The 18,857-nt window shown below is 42.9% G+C and overlaps 1 protein-coding gene across 7 annotated transcripts in view; it reads left to right on the top strand.

The window, feature by feature from the left end:
* The window catches only part of LOC139777305 (galectin-7), a 275,279-nt gene that overhangs the window by 91,810 nt on the left and 164,612 nt on the right, over window positions 1-18,857 (top strand). The window lies entirely within an intron of this gene.

The following is an 18,857-nucleotide window of genomic DNA, read 5'->3' as shown; positions in this document are numbered from 1 at the left end:
TTTAAAAAAAAAAGTGAAATTTTTAATTTCCCCTTTACAAAATTATATTACCTAACTTAACTCAAGTAACATGTATTTAAAAAAAATATGTGAAATCTTTAAATTAAATTGCGCCAATTGCAAAGAGAATATGTATATTGCTTTGAAAGATAAATTGTTGTGCAACTACTTTAAAAAAATAAAATCCAAGTGGTATCTTTGTGTTCCTATTCAAGGGTCTTCCTATTCCAACCCAAGTGGTAATAGCTTTTTAATTCTCTTTAACAAATTTTTAATATTACAAAGAATCATTTTACAAAGAATTAAAGAAGTAACAGTACAAAATAAAAATATTTAATTAAAACAAAATAAATAAATTTTTCTTGTAAAAAAACTTGGCGCTGCTTTTTTACTTCTGTCGCATTCTTCCCTAAATTATGTTTGTTGTTTTTTTATTCAATCAAAAATCTTAGTATTAATGTTTAAATTTTAATGTTTAAATTTCATAGTCTAGCAGCGCCAAGTTTTTTTACAAGAAAAATTTATTTATTTTGTTTTAATTAAATATTTTTATTATGTACTGTTACTTCTTTAATTCTTTGTAAAATGATTCTTTGTAATATTAAAAATTTGTTAAAGAGAATTAAAAAGCTATTACCACTTGGGTTGGAATAGGAAGACCCTTGAATAAGAACACAAAGATACCACTTGGATTTTATTTTTTTAAAGTAGTTGCACAACAATTATCTTTCAAAGCAATATACATATTCTCTTTGCAATTGGCGCAATTTAATTTAAAGATTTCACATATTTTTTTGAAATACATGTCACTTGAGTTAAGTTAGGTAATATAATTTTGTGAAGGAGAAATTAAAGATTTCACATTTTTTTTTTAAATACATGTCACTTGAGTTAAGTTAGGTAATATAATTTTGTGAAGAAGAAATAAAGCTACCACTTAGATTGGATTTTTGAATTTACAAAATACATTGCGTGTACTTGTCGCCTTTTTTTTACCTTTTTTGAAAAAGGTAATTTTGTACTGATATCACTCATTTTGTAGTGTTAAGCAAGAATCTGCAAAAAATTTTTATTTTTTATTTTTTAATTATTCACGAAATTAGCAATAACAACAAATTAAATTTTTATTGAATTAGCAAATTAGTAATTAGTTACAAAAAATTACTATTTACATAAAAGTTAATAATATTTAAGTAAAAGTAAATTATACACTTCTCACAAAAATTAAAGGAACACTAAATTTATCTTTAAATATTAATTTTCAAATAAGTAATAATTCATTTTTTACAAACTATTAGTTATTTTAATAAGAAAGAATTTATCTTTACTATACAAATTTTTACGTAATTAGAAAATTTTCTCTGACAAATTAACTTTTTTTTGTAATGCGTAATTCACTTTTACCTAACTATTATTAATTTTTACGTAATTAGTAATTTTTTGTGACTAATTACTAATTTGCTAATTCAATAAAACTTTAGGTAAATATGTATGTATCTCTCCGATTTCTTTTCAAATTTTATGTAGGGGAGACCGGGGCTGAACCGCCAACGGGGTTGAACCGCCAAATCAAATATCTCGGAACCTGTATATTGTGCGAACTCGCTATTAACATTGTAAACGCTGCTTATGGTACCCATGTGATCAACGGAGTTTCGGCAGGTTACCTGCCGTGTTATGATTTTTACGAGGGCAAACGTGTTTTCGGAAGGTGAAAGTGAAATTTTCTGCGCGTGGAAATATTGTAATATCTGCAATAATGTTTGCTCTCCAAATCTCGAGGTACGCGATTATAAAGAGTAATGCATGCTGAACACGAATCCAGTGTAGTTTTTTCATTATCGTTGATGTCTAATATTTCGTGGGCGATCAAACCTGAAACTTATGTTTGGGGCTTATCCGCCAGTAAGCACCCGGGGCTGGTCCGCCAATCTCGTCACTGTGGCGCGCCGGGCGCACGACTTCAGCTCACGGCGATTTCAGGTTAGGTTTCCCTCGAGCGTGATTCTGTCTTCCCTTGCACGTGCGTCAGTTTGTGTAGGAGGGAAATGGTACGCACGTATCGTCGCAAAACGGTGTTTTGGCCGACCGAAAAGATGGCGGACCGTTGTTTTCGAGATCGCTCACGCTCACGGCAAGTCGGCGAGGTACGGCGAGGCACGGCACAGCTCTGAGATCCCGCGATTTCCGCGCGAGAGTTGACATGCCGCGCGCGCGGTAGATCGTCCCGACTCCCGGCCGCGGTAAATCGTCGTTGTGTCAGTGACAGTCGCGCGTGCGACCGCATCGTCCAGCGTTCGCCGCATCGTCTCGGCGTCATTGTCGCCGCCGTTGTAGTGGTGGTGGTGTCGGTGGTGGTCATCGTCGTCGTCGTCGTCGTCGTCGTCGTGGTGGTCATCGTCGTCGTCGTCGTCGTCGTCGTCGTCGTCGTGGTGGTCGTGGCCGTTGTCGTGGTGGTGGTCGTGGCCGTCGTCGTCGTGGTGGTCGTGGCCGTCGTCGTCGTGGTGGTCATGGCCGTCGTCGTCGTCGTCGTCGGCGCGTCGAGGAATCGGCGCGAGGACGCCGTCGAGTCGGTAAAATGGTCGCGCTCCACCGCGAGCTTTTCTAACCCCCCTGTCGCTATTTATCGCTCCCCCGCGAGAAACGCGGCTTGGTTAGGTTGCTCGAGGGTCCGCGCTGATCCTATGGCACCGGAACGCCGTCACGCGTATTCCCCGTGGTTGCCCGCGTTGACAATGTGACGTGCCGTTGGGGAGTTAACGATTTGGTTAACCTCTGTATTCACGTGCCTAAATTGTTTTATGGAATAGGTAAAACAATTATTTTTTAATAATGTTTTGCATAAAAATTTTAAATAAATTTTTATATTTTTTTCTTAAAAAACAATTATTAAAATGTATCCTATCATTTTTCAGGATTAGATGTACGTATATTTATTGAAAATGCAGTGTGGCGGATTAGCCCCGGGGGGGTGGCGGTTCAACCCCGGCATTTTTGAGATTTCAATTTTTCCACCGTTGTCGTTTTTGCTCTATACCGGTTAAACAAAGCAACATAGATAAAAATTTCCTATATAAATTTTGTAGCTAAAGGTTCACTCTTTACAGTGGTATACCACATTTAACTAAAATTATTTATTTTGTTGTTAAAAATCGGCACCGAAAAAAACTGGCGGTTTAGCCCCGGTCTCCCCTATTTTGAGTAGTAAAAAATATTCTCAAAAGGAAAATTGTTGTTTTGTTTGTTTATAATTAATACTTAAAATATCACGATATCAGTAAGTAAAGAAATAATAATTTATGGATGTATATTTCATTTCTTACTATTAGATCATATGTTATTTACAATTTCATTCAATTATATATTTTAAAATTATCAATCTTTATTAAAGCAGAGAATAGTAGAAAGCATAAATACAGAGTATTCTCTGCTTTAACCAAAAGCACAAACTGTTTTCTGCTTAAATTGTGATTCTTTATATTTTTATCCCAAAACATTTTTCGAATGGGCCATGTATTCACATTATCGATTACATCTTGAATTACAAGCAAGGACTATTATTAATCTCAAAATCTCGGGTACTTGCAACTCGTGCGTTCGCGTAAAAGAGTCACGGCGGTTTCGCGCTGCGCGTGTGCTTGGCGCGAGACACTACCGTGTCTCTTGATTTGTTCTACTGAATATAATATATCAATCAGATACTATATTAAAGTTTAAATAACATAATATAATATCTGATTAAAGTAAGAAGCAAAATATACTTATATTCATAAATTGTCATTTTAAATATCATTTCCTTACTTATTGACATTGTGATACTTTAAGTATTAATTAGAAACAAACGGAACATGAACGACAATTTTGCTTCTCAGAATCTTTTTTACTACACAAAATGTATTAAAAATAATTAACATACTTCGGAGAAATCTTTATTATGCGATAGTGTCTGTTACACGTGCATATAAATAAGATAGATTTTTCAGAAAAATAGTGCCTGTCAAACGTGCATAGATACAGATCACTTTTTCGTTCTCTTTAACTTTAGCAACTTTTACAAAACAGCATATACGTACGTGTGCGATTTTGGGTACACCTTCCTTCTTAGAGTCTGTTCACACGAGGCGGTTTTGACGCGCGGTTGCGCTGTTGCGCGTGGCCGCGCGTTATCGCGAGGCGAGGTGCGACAACGCGCGCATACGTGCGTACACAAAACGGCGTACGCGTGACGACGAGCGTCTACGATACGCTTTGCGGCATTTTAGACCCATAGGACACTCGCCGTCGCGCGTACGCCGTTTCGCGTAAGCGCGTATGCGCGCGTTGTCGCATCTTGCCTCGCGACAGCGCGCGGCTCGTGCAAACGTTAACGCGCGGCAGAAACACCTCGTGTGAACAGGCTCCTTGATCTCTTCGGTATCAGCTCCCTGCCGTCAATATATATTTCACTATCTATCACGCGGCGACGGTCACGATCGTCCCTATTTCTAGGTTATAATAACTGACTGACAGCGCGCTGAACGCACTGACTGCACTGAGCGCAGTACGCACACGTACACGTACATACATATATCGATATATCGACTCGAATGGATTTACTCGCTGGGTTGATAATACCTAATTTACCTAAATAGAAATCTTCCTCCTGACCGATAAGTCTATCGACCTAATTTACCTACTAGATCGATAATAATGCGCGCGCGATATCGAAACTGGCGATACTAGCACCGCCAGTGTCGAAAAAGTGAAAGTTACATTTCTCTGATATATATATGTATATGAGATGAGAGACGACGACGTAGACGTATCTTAATAAAAAATTTTCACATTTGGACTTTGCGTCGCAATATCTCCGCTCGTAGGGCACGTAGCGGAAATATAAAAACACGTACCCCCCCCCCCCCAAATCGACCCCAAGCTATCGATCAAGCCTACTTAGAACTTGATCCGTTTACTCGTTATTAAGATCTCAACATCTCGAGTACTCGCAACTCGTCGCGTCGCGTAAAAGAGTCACGGTCGGTCTCGCTCCGCGTGTACTTGGCGCGAGACACTACCGTGTCTCTTGATATCAGTTGTATCGGAGTACAAGCTTATAATAAAGTGGCACACTTTTGAATTGAATCGATATATTTATGATTTTATAGCGTTTTATATCCCTTCATAATTTTTAATTGTATTTGGGCAGATCTGGATACTTTTGGTAAATAATTACATCTCGGCAGATCAAATTATATCTGATCAGATCTGGTCATATACTATATGTTCAGATCTGGCCAGATAGAGACAATTTGCAGATCTGGCCAGATTTGATAAACCAGATCTGGTCATATCTAATTCTTTTTTCCCGGGTACTCAAAATAACATGTCGTATAGTAACAGAAACTTTTCTTTTAACTAATAATACGTCACTTTGATTTACTTCTCAAGTTGAGAAGCATTAATACGATATTTTTAAACGCTTGAAAATTTACTTGCCATCTCTTGAATCAGTTTTCTCTCTTTTTTTTAATTGTAATACTTGTTTGATTTAAATGAAATTTTGGGATAAGTATCCATGTCATAAAAGAGATATTTTGTGATAACTTTTCCATTGTTTCTTTCGCCATAAATACATAAACGGAACGCATTGTCAACTTGCTCCTTGTGGCAACAAGCCCCGGTCTCACCTACAGTCTATTAGCTAAACTTTAAACTTTATATTACATTTAAAAGAACTGCACAGAATAAAAAATTATAGGCTTTTTTCTCGTGATTTTTCACGAACTCGCTCACGAACTACTGCATTCTTTTGCATTCTTTTGACATACGTTGTATATACAGGGTGGTAACCCTGTTAAGTACTCTAAAGGATTTTAAGTGATTTCTCACACAAATTCAAGACGAAAACGCCATATGACCATATGCTCGAAACGGCTTAGTTTCAAAAATACAGGGTGTCAAAGTTGAAGGAAAAAATTATTTCCAAAAATTTCGAAAACTACTCGGGTTATTTTAATGAAACTTTGTATATGTTTGAAGAATATGAAGACTGATCGTTTAGGCTCTGATAAAAAAAATCGATAGCAAACGATAGAAAACGATTGCATCGTTTTTAATCGTACCCAGATAGCAAAGCGTGTCTGAGCAAAATCGCGCAAACCTGTGATTGCTTATGATGCTCTCAACTTGCCGTACATTTGCTCAACATTGCCCAGTCAGAAACGTTTGGTTGATACGACGTCGAATCAACGTCGAAAACCAAATGTCGAAATTCTGGTCGATTCGACGTCGAAAGCGTATAAAATATCAACGACTATTCAACTATCATTTCGACGTCGTTTCAACATCGAAGTAAGGTCGAAATTTGATTGAAATAATATACTTTATTTTATACTTTTTTAAAGTAAAAAATACTAAAAAATGAGGAGTGCAAACAATCTTGTTTTTCATCATTTCAGTTTATTAAGCAGTAACAACTTAGTTATTTATATTATTAGTTATATTATTACCATTGCACACACATTTGTGTTTCACATTGTGTTTTATTGCACTGAACTATTATACTGTTTGTAGATAAAAAAATAAAAAAAATTAATCTTTTATATACTATATATACATTACATACGAGGTGTGATCAAAAAGTTCGTGGAATTTTTTAATTTTCCGCGCTAGAAGTGTCCGGATAGAAACTATATTTTTTTATATGTTGGTACACTTGTGCTTGAAATATGTTCACAGTGATAGCCATATTGAGCGCGTATTTCACATTCGATAGCCAAGTGAATAAATTGTGTTTTGTTGTGTTCGGCGATTTTGTAATACTTTATAATGGAGCAAAAATTGAATTCGGCGAGGACTTGGATAATATGTGCTGCGTGTGCTCAGAGATGACAGAATAGAGCTGATGAAAAACAGTGCATTTCGTGCGAGCGTAGGGCACATAAGTGTGTGCGCTTTTCTTTTGATTATTTTCCGCCATCGTGTTTTTAATTAATGTTTCCATTTTTCTATTAAAAAATAATTAATAAAATGTATTCTATCATTTTTCATGATCGGAATTATGAATTTTCATTTAAAATTCAGTCCGAGAATGGAGTGACGACTCCGCCCCAGCAATTTTGACATTTCAATTTTTGCACCTTTGTCGTTTTCACTCTATACCAGTTGAACAAAGCGACGTAGACTAAAAATGTCCGTATAAATTTTGTAGCCAAGGGTTCACTCTTTACAACGGTATACCACATTTTACTAAAATTATTTGTTTTGTTGTTAAAAATCGGCACCGAAAAAATAGTGACGACTTCGCGCCGGTCTCCTCTACGTATTTAGACATATTTCATACCTATTGCATTAAATACGTATTATGTACATAAGTTTTATTGTATATCCCCGTAGGGTTCACAATCTACAAGGCGTTTTTATGAGAAACGTACCCAAACCTCTTACAAATTCTCACCCCTTTAGACCTGGTCATTTGCGACCTTACATTTATTTTAATTTCCCTATCCCTCCCTCTTCCTCTTTCCCCCTCTGTTTGACTTCTTTGGCTTCTTCCGCTTCTTCCGTTTCTGCGTCCCTCTGCCTCCCTCCTTCCTGTCTCGGCTCTTCCCTATCCTCGTTCGGATCCCTCAGCAGCTTCTCCTCCGTCTTTCTTGCGCTCACGCCCTCCTCCGACCACCCTATACTCCTGTCTTCTTCCATTCTTCTTTCTAATCTCCTTTCTTTCTCCTCTCTACCCTCCGTTCTCTCCCCCTCCATTTCCCTTCTTTCCCCCTCTATTTCCATCATCCATTCCTCTCCTCCCCCCTCCTCATCCAATACCCATCCCACCGCTTCCTGCCAACTTCCACCTCCTGCTTTCCATCTTCTGCATTCCTCCCATACATGCTCCCACGTTTCTTCCCTATATTCGCACATCCTACATTTCTTCTTCTTTTCCCCTTCCCAGTACCTGCTCTCTCTCATCTCACTCTCTAGCCTAAATCTCGCCACCCTTCTCCATCTGCTCTCTCTCCATCCCTTCTTCAGATACCCCGAATACCCTCTTCTTTTATTACCTTGTACCACCTATTATATTCCGAATTCTCGATCTTCTCCCATCTCTCTTTCCTTTGTGTCTCCTTATCTCCTTCAAATAGCTTGCGGTGCCACTCGTCTCCTTCTTCTCTCAACCTTTCCAGCTCTTTTAACCCTACTCCTCTGTCTTCAAAGAACCCTTCTCTCTCCCGTTCCCAGCTAGATCCTGCTCTCCTTTCCTTCTCCCTTTCCTTCAACTCTTCCCAACATAGCCTCGCTAGCTCACTACCTTTTCCCTCCTCTAGTTTCTTCTCAAATCTCCATGCGCTCATTCCCGTCTTCCCTCTTAGCTTCTCCCTTTGCAGCTCCTCCCTAACTAGGTACCACGGCGTTCTTCCATCAACCCCCAAGACCCATCTGATATACTTTCCTCCAATCTTTCCATTCCTTCCCTCTCTTTCCATCCCCATATTTCCGCTCCGTAACCCATAACCGTCCACACCAGTCTGTCAAACAACCACAGTCTTTTTCCCCAATCTTTCCCAAATCTTCTCTTCCCTATCCCCCAAATCTTCCCCATCACCGCGGCAGCCTTCTTTATCCTTTTTCTTACCTGTGCTTCCTGTCCTCCGTTCCTTTGAAACACATAACCTAAATACCGAAAATCCTTTACCTCTCCAATTTCTTTTCCTCCCCATCTCCACCTTCTCTTACAGTCCCTCCCTCCTCCTTTCTTAAACCTCATTATTTTTGTTTTCTCCAAATTCAGCTTCAACCTCTTCCTACCTAGGTAGCCTTCCAACCTTTCTATCATGCTTCTCATTTGATCCTCGTCTTCTGCAATTAGCACTACGTCATCGGCGTACGCCAACGTATAAATCCTCTTACCTCCTAGCATTATCCCTTACCATTTAACTCTGCCCATTTCCTTCTCCATATCCGCTAACAACACGTTAAACAGTAACGGACTCAGCGGGCACCCCTGCCTTACCCCCCTCCCCGTCCAGAACTCTTCCCCTATTTCGTCTCCCACTCTTACCCTACTTTTTGTCTCCCTCAGAATCTCCTCCGTCCTTCTCACCAGCCCTTCCCTTATTCCTCTTTCTCTCATTGTCTTTATTAATACCCCTCTATCTACCGAGTCGAACGCCGCCTTAAGGTCTACAAAACACGCAACCAGTTTTCCCCCTTTCTTCTCCAACCTTCTATTCACCAAGTAATTCAATACATAAATGTTATCTATGGTTCCCATTCCCCTTCTGAATCCTGTCTGGTTTTGCGGTACTATTCCCTTTTCTTCTAGCTCCTCTCTTAACCTCTCTGCCAGAATTGCTGTGTACACCTTATATAATGACGGCATTATTGTCACTCCTCTATAATCCTCCGCCCTTTTTCCTTCCCCTTTCTTCACGATTGGCGCGATTATTCCCTCCTTCCAATTTTCAGGCCATCCTCCTCCCTTCCAAATCCTGTTGATAAACCTCCACGCCCAATTCTCCAACTCCCTCCCCCCGCGTTTCCATACCTCACTTGGTATCCCATCCCGTCCCATTGCCTTTTCGTCCTTTAACTTCCTCATTACCCTCCTCATTTTTTCTAAGCTTATCTCATCTTCTAAGCTTATCTCATCTTCTTCCTCTCCTTCTTTTTCCTTCCTCCCACCTTCCTTCCCCATCCTCACCTTCTCCTCCACTCCTCCTAACAACTTCATAAAGTGCTCTTTCCATTTTTTCCCCTCTATCCCTTCCACAATTCCCCTCCTTTTTCTCCTCTCTCTATTTACTATCTCCCATACCTCCGATTCCCTCCTCGCTTCCTCCACTTTTCTCTCCCATCTTAAATTCTCTTCTTCCTTCTTCCTCTTACATAGCTCCTTAAACTTCTTCCTTTTTTCCTTGAATGCACTGCCTTCTCCTCTTTCCTTCCTTCATTCCGTCAATTTTCTTCTCGCTTCTTTCTTCGCTTCTCCGCAATCCTTATCCCACCACCCCACCTTCTCCTTCTTGCTTCCCTTCAACTCCTCTTCTACCCCTTTTATCGCCTCTACTATTCTTGTTTCCATTTCTTCCCATTCCTTATTTACATCTTCCTCTTTTTCCTCTACTTTCCCTATTTTTTCTATGAAAACCTTTACTCCTTCCTCGTTCCAGACTCCCCTGTTTCTTTTCTTCCACCCTCCTCCTCTGTCTTCCCCCTCGTTCCCTCTTCTTAATACCATTTCCAAGGGATGGTGGTCTGAGTCCACTCTATCCCCCACCGTCAAGCTCTCTATCTTCTCTCTTACTTCTCCTTCCCCTATTACATAATCAATGACCGTATCCCCTCTTCCTCTTCCTGTGAACGTAAATTCCTCCTCCTCGTTTTCTCTCACATTCCCATTGAATATTTCCCACCCTCTCTCCTCTAAGCAATTTACTAGCAACCTCCCCTCTTTATCCATCCTCTTATCCTTTGATTTTCTTCCTCCCTCCCTCTGCCCTCCCCTCTCTTCTTCCTCTATACTCCCACCTTCCCGTCCAGTCCTCGCATTAAAATCTCCCCCAATTATCGTGAACCTTCCTTCCTCTTTTCTTTCCATTATAAGTCCCAAATCCTGTAAGATCTCCTCCATTCCCTCCTTCTTTGCGTACACCCCTATAATATTCCAGCTCTCACCACCTATCCTAACCTTTCCTGCTATCAACCCCTCCCTTTCAATTTCTATTTCCGTTCCCTTCTCTTTTATCCCTTTTCTCATTCCCATTACCATCCCTCCTATCGCTCTCCCTTTTTTGTACTTCCTCTTCGCCATTTGCACTCCCCATTCGTATCCTTTTGGCAATCTCCCCCTTATTCTTTCCCAGCCTTTTTCCCCTATCCATGTCTCTACCAAAACTATCACATCTTCTTTCTTCAGCCCCTCCCAAAATTCCTTATCTTTATTTTCCAATCCTGCTACATTCCAGAACACTATCCTCCAATCCTTCCTACTCCCCCCGTCCTCGTCTCTTCTGACTTCCGTCTTGCTACTCTCTAACTCCTCCCCTATATCCTCCTCCCCTCTTATTCCCCCTCCTCCACTCTTATTCCTCTCCCTCCAACATCAGTTCTCTCCTCTTCCCTCTCTCCCCCGCTCTCCTTTCTTATTTTTTTTTTCATCCTTTAAAACTCCCTCTTCCACATCCCATCTCCACCATATATTGTCTAGTCTTATTCTCCCCGCTTTAATCCACGCTCTTCTTCCATCTCTTTCCTCTCTTCTCGCTATATCTCTCAGTTTCCACATCATCCTTCTTTTCTCCCATGTCAAATCCTCCGTGATTCTCTCCTTTCTACCCACCAAACTCTTCTTTTTCCCCATCACCTCCCATTTTTGTTCTTCGTTCTCCAATTTTATCAGCACCATTTTCCTTCCTTTTTCTGCATCCCCCCCAATTCTCTTCACCTCTATTGCCTTCACTTTAGTTCCTATTCCTTCCAATAATTTTTCCGCCTCTTCTCTCCTCCCACCTTTTTTTTTAACGTGGAGAAATCTTCTACTACCGGCCGATTTCCCGGCCGGTAGCCCCCTCTGGTGTTGAGAAGGGGGACGACCCCCCCGCTCTCCTGGGAGAGGACGAGGGGAGTGTGGGACTCTTACCCACTAAAACTCCACGGGTGTCCAGCACTGCGCATTAAGTGGGGGACGCCTGGGAACTATTTATAATTACTTCCAGGCGCCCCCCTGCGCATTGCCCAATAGGACCTCCTTCAATGAGCCGGCTGGCTCGGAGACCAAAAAAGTCGACGGTCTCAGTTTATACGGCAGGGATGTGGACACCACCCACCCCTGCCGTCCTCTCCCGTTGTTGTGGGAGGTATGGTGCGACATCTGGAGTCCCAGCCAGATGCCGCACCCCCCTTCCTCCGCGCTGCCCTTTATCATCAGGCAGCGCGGAGGTTCGTGACTTCTCTTGTCACCGCTATGGTGGCAATATCCCACCAATTGTTGGTGGGATGGCTGGCCAGAAGGGGCAGGGCACGGGAAGTTCTGCCATCAGGACAGAACCCCCACCATGCTTCCAACTGGACAGTCAAGCTTTAATTGGGAGAGGACTCGTCGCATTAGGGGTTTTGTTCCCCGCGACGGATCCTCTCCGCCACCTCTTTGGCGGACATTACTTGACCGCAGAATGTCAAGAATGCCCGCCATCTCGATTCTCGCCCGACCATCTCCGCCACGATGGTCGGGAGGGAGATGTCCTCCCACCTTCTCTTACCTCCAGCCCCCTTATCACTATATTTCTTCTTCTTTCCTCCTTCTCCTTCCTTTCCAGCCTTCTCTCCAACTCTCTCATTCTCTCCTCCACCATCTCTCCTCCGCTTCCTACCTCCCCGTTTTTCTCCTCTTTTCTCTCCTCCATTTTCTCCTCCAATCTTTTTATCCTTTCCTCCATTTTCTCCATCTGCCTGTTTGTCTCTTCCCTCTCCTCTCTCTATCTCTTCTCCTGCTCCCTGAACTCTCTTCTCAGTTCCTCTATCTCTTCCCTCATCCTCCTACCCTGCTCCTTGAAGCCCTCCCTTATCTCCTCCCTCATGATCTTAAAATCTTCCCTCATTTCTCCAATTATCTCCCTCAGCTCTTGCTCACCTATCTCCGAATCTGTTTTCGGAGACCTTACCGTCTTGTTGCTTCTCTTAAACGCATCATCTTTCTCTTCCCCCACGCTCTTATCTAACTCATCTCTCTTCCTTTTCCATAAATCATCTAGGTTTCCCTGGCTTCCACTTCTACCATTTTCCTTTACCTTATTTATAGCTCCTTTCATTCCCTCTATCCCGCTTTCTCTCTCTCTCTCTCTCTCTCTCTCTCTCTCTCTCTCTCTCTCTCTCTCTCTCTCTCTCTCTCTCTCTCTCTCTCTCTCTCTCTCTCTCTCTCTCTCTCTTTCTCTCTCTCTCTCTCCGCTCATCTCTACCCGTTTCTCGTCTCAACTTCTCCCTCTATCTATGATACGCTCTATGCCCTGCCTCGCGCTGCCGCCCGTGTCTCTGTTCCCCCGTCGAGTCTCCCCTCTACTATCCCTATCGTTCACGCCCTACCTCGCGCTGCCACACGCGTCTCGGCTCTCCTATCGTGTCACCCCTCTATCCCAGCTATTGTTTGTGCCTAACCCGTCACCTGCGCCTCGCCACTTTTCTACCCTTTAATCCTTTTTACCTGCTCCTCCTCTCTCCCCTCTCCCCTCCTCACTCTCTCACCTCCACTCCTCCTCACTCGAACACTCTCTCCTTGCTCAGCCTCCCTTGACTCTCACTTCAATGCCCTTTTGCTCTCGATCACTCTTACACCTGTCAACCTCGATTACTCCGGAAGCGGAAGTCCCATTAAATACGTATTTAACACATTATATTTTATATGAAATAAAATGCAATGAAAATGCGATATAGTTACGTATTTAATATATTGTAACAATGCCCCCCTCAGATGCATCGAACTCCCGGCCACCACCAGCCGGATGCCGCCCGACCGACCATCCGTCGGACGAAGACAGGGCGCGGTGGGCCCACATTTTTTAATCGCTCATAAAATTATTGTGTGCGCGAGCAATTAGCGGCTTGCGGCACCGATATTTCCCTCGGAGCTCCGACCAGCGCCTACGGGAGCCGATCTTCGCCGAGTGCGAGAGCGCGGCCGAAACCGTGATTCCGCACCGCTTCACTCGGCGTGCGGCTCGCACGAAGATCGGCTATCCCCACCGAATCTTTTTTTTTATCGCAGGAGAAATCTTCTACTACTGGGATCCCGGTCGCCCGGTTTACCCAGTAGCCCCAAGAGGGGAAGACCCCCCCCACCTCCGGGGAGAGGCGAGGGGAGTGCCGGATTCCATGCATGCACATCGCCAGCGATACTGTATGCATGGCCTACCGGCTAAAACTCCTGCGGATGTCCCTTGCGGCGCTTATTAGAGGGGGGACCCCAGGAAACGCAATGATTCTTCCGGGGTCCCCCAGCGCCAGGCACGTTTTGTTGGGCACCTGCCCGGAAGTCTTAGGCGCTTCCCAGCTCGTGAGCTGCTTACCGTATTACGGCGGGATGGGGGGACATCAGCCCTAACCCGCCGCTCCTCTAGTAGGGGTGGTCTTATGTTTAGCGGGAGTACGGTAGCCCCGTCCGCATGTCCGCCCACCCCCACTGTCCCTCGTGGTGTTAGACCCCCACCGAATCTATCGCTCCGGGGGAGAGGGGTATAAAATATCGGTGCCGCGGCGAGAAAAATCACTTCTTCTTGAGACAGCAATCTGATCCGCTGATCCCGAAAGAAGCCAGCTTCCGACTCCTAGAGCGGCAACGAAAGCGGGGTCCTGTGATCTGAGCCTCGTTCCAAGTGGTCCTGGGCGCTGCTTGAACTCCGTCACTCTACCAATTCTCGGTTGCAACGGCAAAACAGCGGGGTCAAGGAAACTTGGTCTCGCGACAAGTAGTCTTGTCACCGAAACACCGGGAATTCCTAGAACCGACCGGCCGGCTAGCCTCATCCTGACCGGCCGTTCCTTTCCTCCGGATTTTCCCGATCGCGACTCGCGTTTTCGCCCGGGAGATCCGCATATCGATTGTACATAGTCCGCGTACCGTCGCGTAATCGACACACCGCACCATGTGTCAGAATCCGATTCCCGGATACCTCTGCGTAAAACATTGTATATCTTTCACGTTCCGTTTCTCCGTATGCATTCGTATAAATCGCTATAAACATCGCGTTCCGTTTCTCCGTATGCACCCGTATAGATCGCTGTAACTATCTTGCGTTCCGTTTCTCCATATGCGTCCATATAGATCGCTGTAAATATCGCGTTCCGTTCTTGTATTCGTTTGCATTAAACCCTGCCTGTAAGAAAGCCGCGTAACTTATGCTCGTTCTAGACCTGAGGATGATTCTACTCGCGGCTCATCCGGCTACGGTCGTCCGTCTACACTGCACAATTTTAAGTTGTTTTAGGTTAGTAAGATTGAAAGCTAACTTCAGTATGATTGTTACCTGTCTACACTACTAGGATGAGCTTGTAGTAGGATCATCCTCCGGTTTAGATAAAGTATAAGTACCCCAGCCACATTAGATGGCGTCAGACTAGCAATAGCTATACGCGATAAGGTTGGTACGATTGAAAGCTAACTTCAGTATGATTTTTACACTACTCACTAGGATGAGCCGCGAGTAGGATCATCCTCAGGTCTAGAACGAGCATTACATTTGTAATTCCAGCGACCGCGCCCGCGTAAATCTGTATCAAGTCCGCGCCACCATCACCCGTCATAGCGAGCGCATCGGCGCCTGACCGCCGGATTAACTCTGCGTTATTCAACCATCCGCTGTATTAAAGGATAAAGATATATACTTTATTTACCCCGAGAGGGCCTTAAAGGGCGTTTTGAAGGGACGTACCCAACCCTATTCTATTGCGACCTGATCCTATTTAATTCCTCCATTCCTATCACCATTTTCCTATTTCCTTTGGACCAACGGTTTAACGTCTCTTCCGAAAGACGGAGCCCAGTTTTCTCTCTAGGGATACCTCTTTCCGCTAGATGGGGGGGGGGGGAGGCGGCAACGTTTGTAAAACTGAGAAAATTCTCAGCGGCCTAGCGGGATTCGAACCCGGTTCCCCGGATTACGAATCTGGCGCTCTACCCACTAGACCAGCCGTCTCCCCTCCATCCGCTGTATTAATTTGAGTATTTAATAAACTTTGTTTGTGAGAATTAAAATCTGGTTACTGCCTCTGGGCCTTCTAATCGAACCCCTGGTCCGGCGAGCTAGTCCGCGTTCGATTCTTCTTAAAACGGCAGGTCGTTATAATATATTTGCAATGAAAGGTGCTGTACGGGTCCGATGTATCAATTAATGGCAATGATATTTTTTCACAATAAACCCTTATGGAAATGTACCCTTCATTGCCATTGGTATTGCCATTGGTATTGCCGTTGGTATTGCCATTGGTATTGCCGTTGGTATTGCCATTGGTATTGCCATTAGTATTGCCATTGGTATTAACACTGGTACCAATGGGATTTTGTGGGGAAATTTTTATCTTTGGCAAAAATGCCTTTATTTCCATTGCGTCTGGAACAATGGGAATTCAATGGCATTTTAATAAATAGTACTATTTGTCTTTAATATTACCATTACCGCCATTACCGCCTAACTGACTCGTCACCATAACCTCATCCTACCACGTTCTCTAAACACTTCTATACTACTTTTCTCTACTTGCATCCTACTATCTCCCTTCATTCTCATCGCATCCTCTACTTACACCCTATCTTTCCATTATCCCTACTTGCCACATACTAATCTTTAAACCCAGAAACAAAGCTAAAATCGCACAACGCACTTTCACCGCTACTATTCACACACGCGCCATCTAACCAAGTCCTATTTTGTCTTTAATATAAATGCCTTCATTTCCCATTGCCTTTGGTTCAACGGACAGTCTAACCTTTATAGACCACTAAGGGTCTTTTTGTAGGTTATGTGGCACTTAACTCAAAAAATACCTGAAAGAGTTGTAGCTACTTTCTTATAGTTAGGTTAATGTTTATAGCATTCGATTACAAAAATACTTTTTCTAAAAGCTAATCGCAAATAAATGCAAAAGTCATGGAAATTCAACTCAAAAACTTACTTTTTGCCGTAATAATCTTTCACCTCTCACTACGGCAACGTTTTGACGATGAATGTCAAATGTTTATGGATTAAAATGTGAAAGACAATAAATGCCATACAATATATTGTCTGACGCATATTATTTACCATTGACGAATTTCCATTACAATTCACACTGAACAACATTGGCTGAAGGTAGAAAAATGCCATACAAATTTTATCCTTCATGAGTCATTGGCAGTTTCTATTACGCCTGTATGGAAAAGGTTGTCATTTGAATCTTGCCATTGCGTTTCCATTCATCTTATTGCCACTCAATATTTTCCATTAACTTTTCCATATAATTCGCATTGCAAGTTCCATACACAAGTTTTAACCTTCTAAGCCGTTAGCAGTTTCCATTACGCCTGTATGGAAAAAGTTATCATTCGAATCTTGCCATTGCGTTTCCATTCATCTTATTGCCACTCAATATTTTCCATTGACTTTTCCACACAATTCGCATTGCAACTGTATGGTAACCATACATTCCCATTGACCGCCATTGAGTACTTAATGGCACATTTTGATAAGGGAACAGCTTCCACAATCTATCACATTTCTTCGGACATAAACAACAAGCACCGGAGGCCGCCATGTTTAATTGTAGTCCAATCAGAGTCTATCCGAGGGTGACGTCATATTTTGATGCGCTGTGGGTTGACACGGGATGAGCATAACCTTGTATTTATACCATGTTCCCGCCTTCTTCTTCGGCAGGATACCCCCACTACTACACTTACGCTTATTCGCCGGGGAGATAACCAATCTCCGACCGCCGCATTACAAGAGAGCAGAGAGAAACCTCTCTGCAAGAGAGCAAAGCGCACGTACACTTAGCGCTGCCGTCGGCAGCGCGGCCAATCGCAAGTAACCGACGCGCACGCCACTTCCGGTATAATCCCGCGGTTAGTAAGGTGTGACCTTACAATATAAATTGCATCTATGCACAGAAGTCAATATTTTTAAAAATTTGACTTACACCACTATGGCTTTTACCCCTCCATATAATAAACAAGGTTTAAAGGCTCACCTTCATGGAACTTGACAACATCCAAATTCACAATTTCAAAATGTCCGCAACAAGTGCACGCGCGATCGAACAATGAATTTTCCACTAAATTGGTTTTACCCTAAGAGCAATAAGTTCATGTTGGAACCAACAGATAGAACCTATTAGTTTATCAGAAACCCAGCTATCGCATATTTTAGAAGCTTATCTCATAATAGAGGACTCTCTCCCTCTCCCTCTCTCTCCGCCTTTCTCTTCCCTTCCCCTCCCCTTCCCCTCTCCTTCCCTCCCTCTCCCTCTCCCTCTCCCTCTCCCTTCTCTCTCTCTCTCTCTCTCTCTCTCTCTCTCTCTCTCTCTCTCTCTCTCTCTCTCTCTCTCTCTCTCTCTCTCTCTCTCTCTCTCTCTCTCTCTCTCTCTCTCTCTCTCTCTCTCTCTCTCTCTCTCTACCGCCTATGTTCACCGGCTAATATTCTTCAGGCTTTGGAATTGATTACGGGTGCGTTCCACTTATCGCTCGCAACGCTCGTGGAATTATTTCATCCTTGTTGTTTGTCAAATGTTAAACAAGGACGAAATGATGCTCGCGAGCGTTGTGAACGATAAGTGGAACGCAGCCTACATGTGATGCCAATGCTATCTTTGATTATGCTAATACGAATGGACTAAAGCTTAACGCTACTAAATCTAAGGTTATTATTTTTGGAAGTCAAGCTTATATTAATACCATTGATCTTAGTAGTCTACCACCTATCATTGTGAATAATACGCCCCTACCATTTGTAAATGAGGTTAGGAATTTGGGTGTCATTTTTATGTCCAATCTTTCGTGGAAGAGACATATCTCGCTGATCTCACAAAGAGTGCATTATGCGTTGAATAATTTGAAGTTCAACAAGAACTCTCTTTCTACCAATCTCAGGATTAAACTTGTCACTACCCTAATCATGCCACATATCGATTATTGTTGTCTCGTATATCATGGTTTGAGCGGCGAGTTGAATACAAAATTGCAAAGGCTCGTCAACTGTTGTATTCGTTTCATCTATGACCTTAAGCGTGACGAACACATTACACCGTATCGACGTCAGTTGAGGTGGCTTTCGGTTGAAAATAGGAGATATTACTTTCTCGGATGTCAGATCTATCGCATTCTACATATGTGTTCTCCTTCATATCTACGTGAGCTCTTT

This window comes from Temnothorax nylanderi, unplaced genomic scaffold, assembly GCF_030848795.1.
Source record: "Temnothorax nylanderi isolate EJ_2023f unplaced genomic scaffold, tnyl_v1.0 TNYL_tig0144_pilon, whole genome shotgun sequence".
In the NCBI taxonomy this organism is placed as follows: Eukaryota; Metazoa; Arthropoda; class Insecta; order Hymenoptera; family Formicidae; genus Temnothorax; species Temnothorax nylanderi.
The sequence above is the reverse complement of the archived record's forward strand: the minus strand, read 5'-3'. Positions and strand labels throughout refer to the sequence as shown.